Genomic DNA, 12,402 nt, shown 5'->3' with positions numbered 1-12,402 from the left:
GGCCCGAACACACTAGCCATTTATATTGCTTAGTGGCCACTGATTGCTCACTCTCCCATTCAAATATAAGCAATGTAGGTGGCTACATATTTCTGGCCACTGCTGGAATGGATTTCCTACGGATAGATCATCAATACCTATATATGGATGTAAAAATCTATTACAACTGTTTGAAAAGGCCGGCAATGCTGAACATTTTCTCACTCGAAGCACTGTAAGAAGCATTGTCTTGGAATAGAGGATCAGTTGACACTAATCAGAAAAGTCAGCTGGTATGGATAAAGTGTGGTTTTGATTGTACCCCCACAATTCTATTTCCTTTGAATATATCTTAAGCCACACTTGTTTAACCCCTTCATGACCAGAGGTATTTGCATTTTTTGCTCCCCTTCTTCTCAGAGTCAAAACTTTTTTATTTTTTGGTCAAAATTGCCATGTGAGGGCTTGTTTTTTTTGCAGGACAAGTTTTACTTTAGAATAACACCAATGGATTTAACATAATGTGTACTGGAAAACAGGAAAAAAATTCCAAGTGCGGTAAAATTGTCATAGCAGACACAGTGTTTCGGGGTATTGCCTCTCGTCAGTGCAAAGTATGTGATCTGTCTACACTCAGGGTATGTGCACACGTCAGGATTTCTTGCAGAAATTTTCCTGACAAAAAAACGGAAATTTCTGCCAGAAATCCGCATGTGTTTTTTTTCGCGTTTGACGCGTTTTTGATGCGTTTTTTCCCAGATGCATAGAATTGCGGGAAAAACGCAGAAAATCCGCAAAATTAATGAACATGCTCATTTTTTTACCACGATGCATTTTTTTCGCGGAAAAAAACGCATCCATGTGCACAAAACATGCAGAATGCATTCTAAATGATCGCATGCATAATGCATGCGTTTTTAATGAGTTTTTATAGCGTTTTTAGCACGAAAAAAACACGCGAAAAAAGCTGAACGTGTGCACGTAGCCTCACTCTGTTCATTATTAGACTGGATACTGCAGGACTTGTGAAATCTGATCATGATGTGCCATAATGTGAAGTATTTAAAGGGAACCTGTCACCCCGTTTTTTCCGTATGAGATAAAAATACTGTTAAATAGGGCCTGAGCTGTGCATTACAATAGTGTATTTTGTGGACCCCGATTCCCCACCTATGCTGCCTTAATACGTTACCAAAGTAGCCGTTTTCGCCTGTCAATCAGGCTGGTCTGGTCAGATGGGCGTGGTGTCTTCCCCCAGATCTTGCTTATTTTTCCGTTGGTGGCGTAGTGGTTTGCGCATGCCCAAGTCCAGAATCCACTGCACAGGGGAGGGAAAAGAGCGCGATCTGCGCTATTCCCCTGGTGATCGGTGGGGGCGGCCATCTTCCTGTGGCCGCGCGTGCGCAGATGGAGCGCTCTGCTGCCCGGGGCTTCAGGAAAATGGCCGCGGGATGCCGCACGTGCGCAGATGGAGATCGCGGCGGCCATTTTCCTGAAGCAGAGTTCGCATATCGGCTTTAGGAAAATGGCCGCCGCGATCTCCATCTGCGCACGCGCGGCATCCAGCGGCCATTTTCCTGAAGCCCCGGGCAGCAGAGCGCTCCATCTGCGCACGCGCGGCCGCAGGAAGATGGCCGCCCCACCGATCACCAGGGGAATAGCGCAGATTGCGCTCTTTTCCCTCCCCTGTGCAGTGGATTCTGGACTTGGGCATGCGCAAACCACTACGCCACCAACGGAAAAATAAGCAAGATCTGGGGGAAGACACCACGCCCATCTGACCAGTCCAGCCTGATTGACAGGCGAAAACGGCTACTTTGGTAACGTATTAAGGCAGCATAGGTGGGGAATTGGGGTCCACAAAATACACTATTGTAATGCACAGCTCAGGCCCTATTTAACAGTATTTTTATCTCATACGGAAAAAACGGGGTGACAGGTTCCCTTTAATAAGCACCACTTACGGTAGATAGTTCTTTGTAAGGCAAACATGGACTAAAGTGGCATTTACACTGCAAGGTAATAGTGAATGATCGTTGGAAAGAATTTCATGATCATCTTGCCACATCAACAGGCTGCTGAACCCACTATAAATTAGCAAAAAGCTTTTTTGCATTTTTTGGTGTAGGAATAGCACATTCCTTTAGAAACAGAGTAATAGATTGTATGTAGTGGAGTGAGAGGAAGGGCAGGAGGGCATGGCAAAGGACATTAAAAAAAATTGTAAAAGACATACTTTTAGAAACAACTTTTAGCTGCCATTGATTGAATGGGAGCTTAAAATCCCAAACATAGGCTGTCCTATGAAGGTCTTGGAATGCTGATGGGCGCATGACTAATTATCACAGTTTTAGGCCGCTTTTACACTTGCCGTGTTTTTGCAGGCCGTTTTTGTGGCCCCAATAGATTTCTATGTGACCGCAAAAACAGCCTGCAAAAATACATCATAGTGCCGTGTCCGTAAGCCGGGGAAAATATCGAGCAATATACGGGACACGGCACTATGATGTATTTTTGCAGGCTTTTATTTAAAACAATAGTACCGCAAAAACAACGGTAGCTTGTTTTTGCGGTACACCGTATTTGCGGATCAGCGTTTTTTTTCCCTGCAATGTTACAACATGGAAAAATGGCGATCCGAGAAGGTTATTTGCTGCCTGTTTTTGCGGGAGACAGCAAAAAACCTGGAAACACGGCCCGCAAAAAGCCCGGCATGTGTAAAAGTAGCCTAAGGCAGAATTATGACATCAGAGAAATACAGTCCGTGTATACACAGTTATATACACACTTGTCCTCAAGTCTCCCGACCCCAACTCAAAAGCCTCATATATGTCTAGTCATTATGCATACAATGAGTATTGTTTCTTCTCATCATAAAAAAAGCGACATCCTGAATAGAGATGGGTGAACCCGAAAAGTGAGGGCAAACCTACTGTTCAGACATGGACCCGGAACTTCACCAGGAAGTCTGTGTTACTGTTCGGGTTCAGGACCCTGAATTTTGGATGTTTCTCGCGCTGTCATGTGCATGACAATGCGGCAAACACTGCCTCTGATCAGTGGTAAGATCATTACTAGTGATGAGCGAGTGTACTCGTTGTTCGGGTGATCTCCGAGTATTTATGACTGGTCGGAGATTAAGCTTTCATCTCCTCAGCAGCATGATTTACAGCTACTAGCCTGCTTGATTACATGTGGGGATTACCTAGCAACCAGGCAACCCCCACATGTACTCAGCCTGGCTAATAACTGCAAATCATTCAGCTGCCATGATGAAAACTAAGGCTATGTGCACACGCTGCGGATTTTGCTGCGGATCCGCAGCAGTTTCCCATTCGTTTACAGTACAATGTAAACCTATGGGAAACGCAATCCGCAGTGCACATGCTGCGGAAAAAAACGCGAGGAAACGCAGCGGTTTACATTCCTCAGCATGTCAATTCTTTGTGCGGATTCCGCAGCGGTTTTACATCTGCTCCATAATAGAAAACCGCAGGTGTAAAACCGCAGTGTAATCCGCACAAAAACCGCGGTAAATCCACAGGAAAAAAGCAGTGCTTTTGCCCTGCGGATTTATCAAATCTGCTGCGGAAAAATCCGCAGTGGACCATTCTACGTGTGCACATACCCTTAATCTCCGAACACTAACAAATACTCGGAGGTCACCTGAGCGTGATCGGGAAAACCCGAGCAATGATTACACTCGCTCATCACTAATCATTACCACCGGTCAGACAGTACGGTTTTCCACATTGTCAAATGACAGCATGAGCCCGGAGCTGTGATATGAGGTAAAAAGTTTACATCTGGTCACTGGCGTCAACTGATGGGACTACTACTCCCATCAGCCTACATCTGCTGCCGCTAATAACAGCGAATGCAAACAGCAGCTGATGGGAGTTTTCAACATTCGGCACTCTAAGGCCGGCGTCACACTCAGCGTATGAAAATACGGTCCGTATTTTACGGCCGTAATACGCATAAATGTTCCAAAAATAGTGATCCGTATGTCATCCGTAGGCAGGGTGTGTCAGCGTATTTTGCGCATGGCGTCCTCCGTATGTAATCCGTATGGCATCCGTACTGCGATATTTTCTCGCAGGCTTGCAAAACCGACATCTAATGGATTTATGTGCTAAAATGTTCGTTAAAACATATATACAGTATGTATATATGTCATTGAGACATATATATATATATATATATATATATATATATATATATATATATATATATATATATATATATATTCTGTACTTATATTTAATTCAGCGCGAGATATGTGAAAAGCCGGTAATTAAATTGCCGGCTTTTCATTTCTCCTTCCCAAACCCGACATGATATGAGACATGGTTTACATACAGTAAACCATCTCATATCCCTTTTTTTTGCATATTCCACACTACTGTTAGTAGTGGGTATGTGCAAAATGTGGGCACTCTAGCTTGTAAAATAAAGGGTTAAATGGCGGAAAAAATTGGTGTGGGCTCCCCACGCAATTTTCTCCACCAGAGTGGTAAAGCCAGTGACTGAGGGCAGATATTAATAGCCTAGAGAGGGTCCATGGTTATTGGCCCCCCCGGCTACAAACATCTGCCCCCAGCCACCCCAGAAAAGGCACATCTGTAAGATGCGCCTATTCTGGCACTTGGCCACTCTCTTCCCACTCCCGTGTAGTGGTGGGATATGGGGTAATGAAGGGTTAATGTCACCTTGCTATTGTAAGGTGACATTAAGCCAGATTAATAATGGAGAGGCGTCAATTATGACACCTATCCATTATTAATCCACTAGTACGAAATGGTTAATAAAACACACACACATTATTTACAAGTATTTTAATGAAATAAAGACACAGGTTGTTGTAATATTTTATTATACTGGTAATCCACCTGAAGACCATCGTCCTGTAACAAAGGAAAAATAAAAACTCAACAATATCTCATACCTTCCGACGCTCAGGTCAAGTCCCACAATGTAAATCCATCTGAAGGGGTTAAATCATTTTACAGCCAGGAGCTGTGCTAAAGCAGTGCTCGTGGCTGTAAAACCCCTGGGAATGAATGGATTGCAGGGGAATGACCTGTAGTTACCTTGAGTTGCGGTGAGGCGCCCTCTGCTGGATGTCCTCATGAACTGGAGCCTGGTAAAAGTTCCCACGCTCGAGTTTATGAGGACATCCAGCAGAGGGCGCCCTTCATTACCCCATATTCCACCGCTACACGGGAATGGGAAGAGAGTGGCCAAGTGCCAGAATAGGCGCATCTTCCAGATGTGCCTTTTCTGGGGTGGCTGGGGGCAGATGTTTTTAGCCAGGGGCGGCCAATAACCATGGACCCTCTCTAGGCTATTAATATCTGCCCTCAGTCACTGGCTTTACCACTCTGGCGGAGAAAATTGAGCGGGAGCCCACGCCAATTTTTTCCACGATTTAACCCTTTATTTTACAAGCTACAGTGCTCAAATTTTGCACATACACACTACTAACATTAGTAGTGTGGAATATGCAAAAAAATAGCCGGATTACTTACGGTAATGCTCTTTTAATGAGTCCATGACAGCACCCACTGGAGAGATAGGGATCCGCCCCAAGGAACAGGAAACCTACAGAGACATAAAAGGGGGCGGTCCCCCTCTCCTCCTCAGTTTAATTTCAGAGTACCCGGAGGACCGCCAGTGTTAGTCAACCATCACAATGTATCATCAGAATATAAACTTCATAGAAGTAATTACATTGGCTTTTATTAGGGAGGGATGTGACTGGGTGCTGTCATGGACTCATTAAAAGAGCATTACCGTAAGTAATCCGGCTATTTACCCTTCGCCATGACAGCACCCACTGGAGAGATTTCCAGAGACCAACACCTAGGGGGGGGACCACCGTGCTGAGGATAGTCCTGCCAAAGTGTAGGTCAGATTCGGAAGACAGGTCAAGCCTGTAGTGATTATAGAAAGTGGAAGGAGCCAACCAAGTTGCAGCCTTACATATATCCTCGATTGGCACGTTCCCTTTTTCGGCCCAGGAAGAAGCCATGGCTCTGGTGGAATGTGCTTTGATACCCTCCGGAGGTTCTTCATTTTTCATGGAATAGGCCAACCGGATAGCGTCTCTTATCCACCTGGATAATGTTGCTCTTGTGACTCCATATCCTTTCTTTTTGCCCTGGAAGGATATGAACAGAGCCCTACTCTGCCTCCAACTACTAGTTTTCTCAATATATTGCAAAACTACTCTCCTGACGTCTAGAGTATGAAATTTTTGTTCTTCAGGAGTAGAGGGGTCTTTAAAGAAAGTAGGAAGATGTATCTCTTGTGACCTGTGAAACTTCCCTGCTACCTTAGGAAGGTATAAGGGGTCCGGTTTTAAGATTAGTCTGTCATGAAATGTGAGAAGGTAAGGTTGATCTATCGACAAGGCCTGAATGTCGCTGACTCTTCTAGCCGATGTTAAGGCTACTAAGAAGGCTGTTTTTAACGACAAGTGTTTTAAAGATGCTGTGTCTATAGGCTCAAACGGAGATTCTGTTAGAGAGTCTAAGACTAGATTTAGATCCCAAGGAGCTACCCTAGGTATGTGGACAGGAGTAACTCGTTCACAGGCCGTGATGAAGCGGGATACCCATTTATTACCAGCAATATTATGGCCATAGAGGGCACCAAGAGCGGACACCTGGACCTTTAGTGTGTTAACTGACAGACCTAACTCTTTCCCTTTCTGTAGAAATTCTAGTATAGATTTTATTGGGACTTCAGAGGGGTTTGAACTAGTATGGAACTGTAGAAACTTCTTCCATACTTTGGTGTAAATTTTTGTTGTAGATGGTTTCCTGCTAAGCAGGAGTGTATCAATTAGGCCTTTTGAAAACCCCCTGGAATTTAATGTCTGCCTTTCAAATTCCAGGCCGTCAGGTGGAGGATCCGTCACCGACATTGACCGCAGGCACGAGAACCATGGTCTCTTGGGCCAGAATGGCGCTATCAGTATTATTCTGGCCTGCTCTTCCCTGATCTTCCGTATTACTTGTGGAAGTAGAATTATCAGAGGGAAAGCATACGCTAGCTTGAATTGCCAGGGTGTTTGAAGAGCATCTAGAATGTCCGGGTGATCTGCACGGGACCGAGATGCGAATTTCTGGACTTGTTTGTTTTGTTTTGTAGCGAACAGGTCTATTTGGGGCTTGCCCCATAACAATGTTATTTTGTGGAAAATGTGAGGATTGAGACACCATTCTCCTTGATGAAGAGTGTGTCGACTTAGAAAGTCCGCTTGTTGATTGTCCTCTCCTTTGATGTGGACTGCCGAGAGGGACAACAGATGCTTTTCGGCCAGGATTAAGGTACTGTTTGCGGAAGACATTAGAGCGTCTGATCTTGTGCCGCCTTGTTTGTTTAAATACGCCACTGTCGTAGTGTTGTCTGAACAGATTCGGACGTGGCTTCCTCGTAGCTGTGGGAGAAATTGACGCAGTGCATAGTTTACCGCATTCAATTCTTTCAGGTTTGATGAATATAAATCCTCATTCTTATCCCAGGTTCCCTGGCAGAATCTATCTCCCATGTGTGCGCCCCACCCGTGGGGACTAGCGTCCGTAGTTATCGTGTGGGATGGTGATATTACCCAAGGGACACCCCCCGCCAGGTTGTCTTTATCTAGCCACCACTCTAAGGAGGATAAGACTTCCTCGGATAAAGTTATTTTCGATTCAAGGTGCCCCAGAAATTTTCTCTGTTCCCGAAGTATCTGATGTTGTAATGTTCGGGTATGAAGTTGTGCCCACTGAACGGCTGGAGTACAGGAGGAGAGGGATCCTAGCAAGGACATTCCTGCTCTCAGGGACATTTGAGGTTTGTGAATGGCCGCCACTACTTTACCCTCTATAAGAGATATTTTTTCTTGGGGAAGTAGACATTTTTGCTTTATGGAATCTAGATTGAACCCCAAAAATGTCTGAAGAGAGAGTGGGATGAGTCTGGATTTTTTATAGTTGACGATCCAGCCCAGGCTTTCTAAGGACGAGACAGTGTCAGCTAATCGTTCCGCACACTGAAGGGACGAATTTCCTACAACTAAAAAATCATCTAAGTAGGGAATGATTAATGTGTCTCTCTGGCGAAGGTAGGCCATTACTTCTAACATTACCTTCGTGAAGATCCTGGGTGCCGTGGAGAGACCGAAGGGCATGGCTGTATACTGGAAATGATGAATCTCCCCCTCAAGAGTTACTGCCACTCAAGTATTTTTGATACCTACTATGGATAGGGAGATGGTAGTAGGCATCTTTTAAATCAAAGCCGCCCATTCTACAATTTGGGAAAAGGAGCTTAATGGCCAATCTAATAGACTCCATTTTAAACGTATAATTTTTAATAAACGTATTGAGTTTTTTAAGATTTATAATTGTTCGAAATGAACCATCGGGTTTAGGGATTAAAAATAACGGAGAGTAGAACCCTTTACCCTCTTGTCCCTTTGGCACCCTAACTAAAACATTCTTAACTATAAGACTTCTAATTTCCAGTTCAAGGGCCTTCTGTTGCACTGGTGAGGAAAGGGCTGTTAAAATAAAGGAATCATGGGGAATTTGGAGGAATTCTATTTTCATTCCTTCCTTAATAATATTTAGCACCCACGAACTTGACGTGATTTTTCGCCATTGGGGAAAGAAAAATTTTAACCTACCCCCTACTGGGGTGTCTGGTGTTTCAGAATTTATTGTCTCTACGGAAGGGGGGGCCTTTAAACATAGTGCCACCCTGTTTTCCCTCTCTTGTGGCCCATCGTGACGATCTTTCATTTTGTGTTCTTTTCCCGAACGGCCTCTTCCTAAAGGTCTTCCTATAGAAAGGAATTGAGGGGTCAGGGAAGGCTTTTTTCCTCTCTTTTGCTTTTTTGAGGATCTCGTCTAATGCTTTCCCAAACAAAAACTCACCCTCACACGGAATAGCACAGATCTTAGCCTTTGACTGTGTATCCCCCTTCCAGCTCTTCATCCATAACGCACGTCTGGCATTATTAATCAGACCGGCTGATCTTGCTGCAAGGCGAAGAGAGTCAGCTGAAGCATCGGCCATGAATGCTGCTGCACCTCTAATTAGTGGTATCGCATCCCGCAATTTTTGTCTGGAGACCCCCTGTTCGATCTGTTGATCCAGCTGATCAATCCAAACAAGCATGGATCTAGCAGTGCACGCACTGGCAATTGATGGTTTAAATATGCCCGTGGAAGCCTCCCATGATCGTTTTAGTGACGATTCTGCCTTCCGATCTAGAGGATCAGAAAGTAGGCCTGCATCCTCGACTGGTAGAGCTGACTGTTTTGAGGTGGAGGCGACTGCAGCGTCCACCTTAGGGATTTTAGTCCATGAAATTAACTCCTCATCATTAAAGGGGTACTTCCTTTTGGAGGCTGACGGGAGAAAACCTCTCTGGTCCTGTTTCTCCCACTCCCTCTTTATCAGTGCCTTAACCGCAGGAATTACTGGGAATGCTCTTCTCTTCCTCTCTGCCAACCCTGCAAACATGATATCTTGTGCAGTTTGGTCGTCTTTTGCATCCTCACAACCTATAGTATTCCTGATGGATTTTACTAGGTTGTCCACCCCATCAAGGGGAAAACAAGCTCGACCCTCAATGTCGGACTGTGTCGAGGAAGAGGATGATGCCTGCGAGGAGTCTGAGTGGATAACGCCTTCCTCCTCGGACTCAGAGCTGGATATAGCCTTTTCTTTCCCGGATTTTTTAGGGGGGGTACTGGCTTGTGAGATGGCCTGTAATTCCTCTCTAATTATGGCCCGTATATCTGTGACCAACATAGATGGACTCTGCATTGTTTCCGCCATACATTGATTGCAGAGTTTTTTGGGGTGGGAATCTGGGAGAGGCTCGTCACATAACGCACACTGTTTGTGCTTAGATTTCTGTCTCTTTTTGGCCTGGGAGAAGAAGACATTTGTGGAAAAGGGTGTCAGCTTTATAGGCAGAGGGGAAATTACACTCACCCAGTGAAGCTGTACGGTACCGAAATAGGAGGCTGCGACTTTCTGGATCTTGAATCCTTGGTCTCACTCCTGTGGCTGGCATCTGAGGACCTTCTGCTGGCTGGCTCACTTGCTGGGTCCACTGTTTTGCCTGGGGACGACATGTTGCATCGCCTGTGCGTTTGCAACTTCCCCCTTTTTATAGGCCAAGATCCGGTCAGTTAACCTTTTTTTTTTTTCTTGCACAGCGGTGTACTGCGCATGCGCGAAACCGTGCTTTCCCTCACCGCTGTGTGAGTGACCCGGAAGTGTTCCTCTACCTCCGGGTCATTTGGGGATTCTTACACCGCTCCGCGCATGTGCGGCCGCCATCTTATCCCGGCCTGCGCTATGGAGCGGTGTACCGGCTGCCGCTGTAGCTGTGCCGCAGATCCCGGACCCTTTACCTGCTGGCCCGCATCTGAAGCCTCTTCAAGGCCGCACCTCTGCAGCGTTGCTCTGTGGAATCGGCGGCGTCTTCCCGGACCCAGCCATCCCACATGCCGGACAGACGAGGGGGGAGCCGTCTAACGGAGTCTCCCCCGACGCTGCATCTGGACTGCATCCCCTGCCGTTCCCGCAGAAACCGCACAGGCGGATGCTCCTAGCCCAGGTATGATCTTCTGTAGTCTTCTCAGAGATCCTGTCCCCTGGGAACAGGAAACCTAAACTGAGGAGGAGAGGGGGACCGCCCCCTTTTATGTCTCTGTAGGTTTCCTGTTCCTTGGGGCGGACCCCTATCTCTCCAGTGGGTGCTGTCATGGCGAAGGGTAAAAAGGGATATGAGATGGTTTACTGTATGTAAACCATGTCTCATATCATGTCGGGTTTGTGAAGGAGAAATGAAAAGCCGGCAATTGAATTACCGGCTTTTCTATAGAACACTGCTGCGTATTTCTCGCAAGTCACACTGCTGGTCCGTGTGTAATCCGTATTTTTCTCGCCCCCATAGACTTTCATTGGCGATTTTTTTTGCGCAATACGGTGACAAACGCAGCATGCTGCGATTTTGTACGGCTGTAGAAGACCGTATAATACGGATCCGTAAAATACGGCTGATAGGAGCTGGGCCATAGAGAATCATTGGGCCGTGTGTTATGCGTATTTTACGGGTGTATTTTCTGCGCTCATACGTCCGTAAAACTCGCCAGTGTGACGCCGGCCTTAATAATAAAAATAAACAGTGTGGTTTCCCCTGTGCAAAACTGACAACTGCATGCTGCAACCTTCAGCTGTCAGTGTTAGCAATGCTGGTTATCAAGCAAAGGTCCCTGCTGTTATTTAAATAAATGTAAAAAAAAAAAAAAAAAAAGTGGGGTTCCCCCCCATTTTTTTGACAACCGGCCAAGCTAAAGCAGACAGCTGGGGGCTGGTATTGTCAGGCTGGTAAGGGGCCATTGATATTGGCCCCCAGCCTAAAAATAACAGCCCGCAGCCACCCAGAAAAAAAAGCACATCTATTAGATGCAACAATTCTGGCACTTTGCCTGCCTCTTCCCACTTGCCATCTGGCGCTGGCAAGTGGGGTTCATATTTGTGGGGTTGATTTGACAATGTGGGAACAGCGCCTGTCTGACCGGCAGTAATGATATTACCACCTTTCAGAGGAAGTGTTTGCCGCACTGTCATGCACAAGACAGCGTGGTAAACACTAGATGTTCAGGCCCCCCATTAAAGTGAATGGGGTCTGGGTTTGGGTACGGTTCTGGTACCTCAAATTTTTTTAACTGTTCGGCCGAACCCAAACATCCAGGGGTCCGCACATTAATCCTGAGGACACTGCTTACAAAGTGATTGGACTGTCGCTTTTTTCATCCATTATCAGTTTATGCTTAAAACATACAACTCTGCCCTTCACCTCTCCAAACAAACCTATTTCAAAACCCTCATCACCTCACTGTCCAATAACCCTAAACGTCTCTTTGACACTTTTCATTCCCTACTCAACCCAAGAGTGCAGGCCCCAACCACGGTTCTCCATGCTGACGATCTGGCCAATTACTTTAAAGAAAAAATTGACCATATCCGACAGGAAATTATCTCCCAATCCCCTCATAACATGCACTGTCCTCCCTCCCCCACTACACCTAGCTCATTCTCTGACTTTGAACCAGTCACAGAAGAAGTAATCAGGCTCCTTGCATCTTCTCGCCCGACCACTTGCACCAGTGACCCCATTCCATCACATCTCCTCCAGTCCCTTTCCCTGGCTGTCACCTCTCACCTAACAAAAATATTCAACCTTTCTCTCTTCCGATATCTTTCCCTCCTCATTTAAGCATTCCATCATACATCCATTACTTAAAAATCCATCCCTCAACCAAAACTGTGCCTCTAACTATAGACCTGTCTCCAATCTTCCCTTCATCTCTAAACTCCTCGAACGCCTGGTCCACTCCCATCTTA

The sequence above is a fragment of the Ranitomeya variabilis genome, chromosome 3, assembly GCF_051348905.1.
Source record: "Ranitomeya variabilis isolate aRanVar5 chromosome 3, aRanVar5.hap1, whole genome shotgun sequence".
NCBI classification, from domain to species: Eukaryota; Metazoa; Chordata; class Amphibia; order Anura; family Dendrobatidae; genus Ranitomeya; species Ranitomeya variabilis.
Note: the sequence above shows the minus strand (reverse complement) of the source record.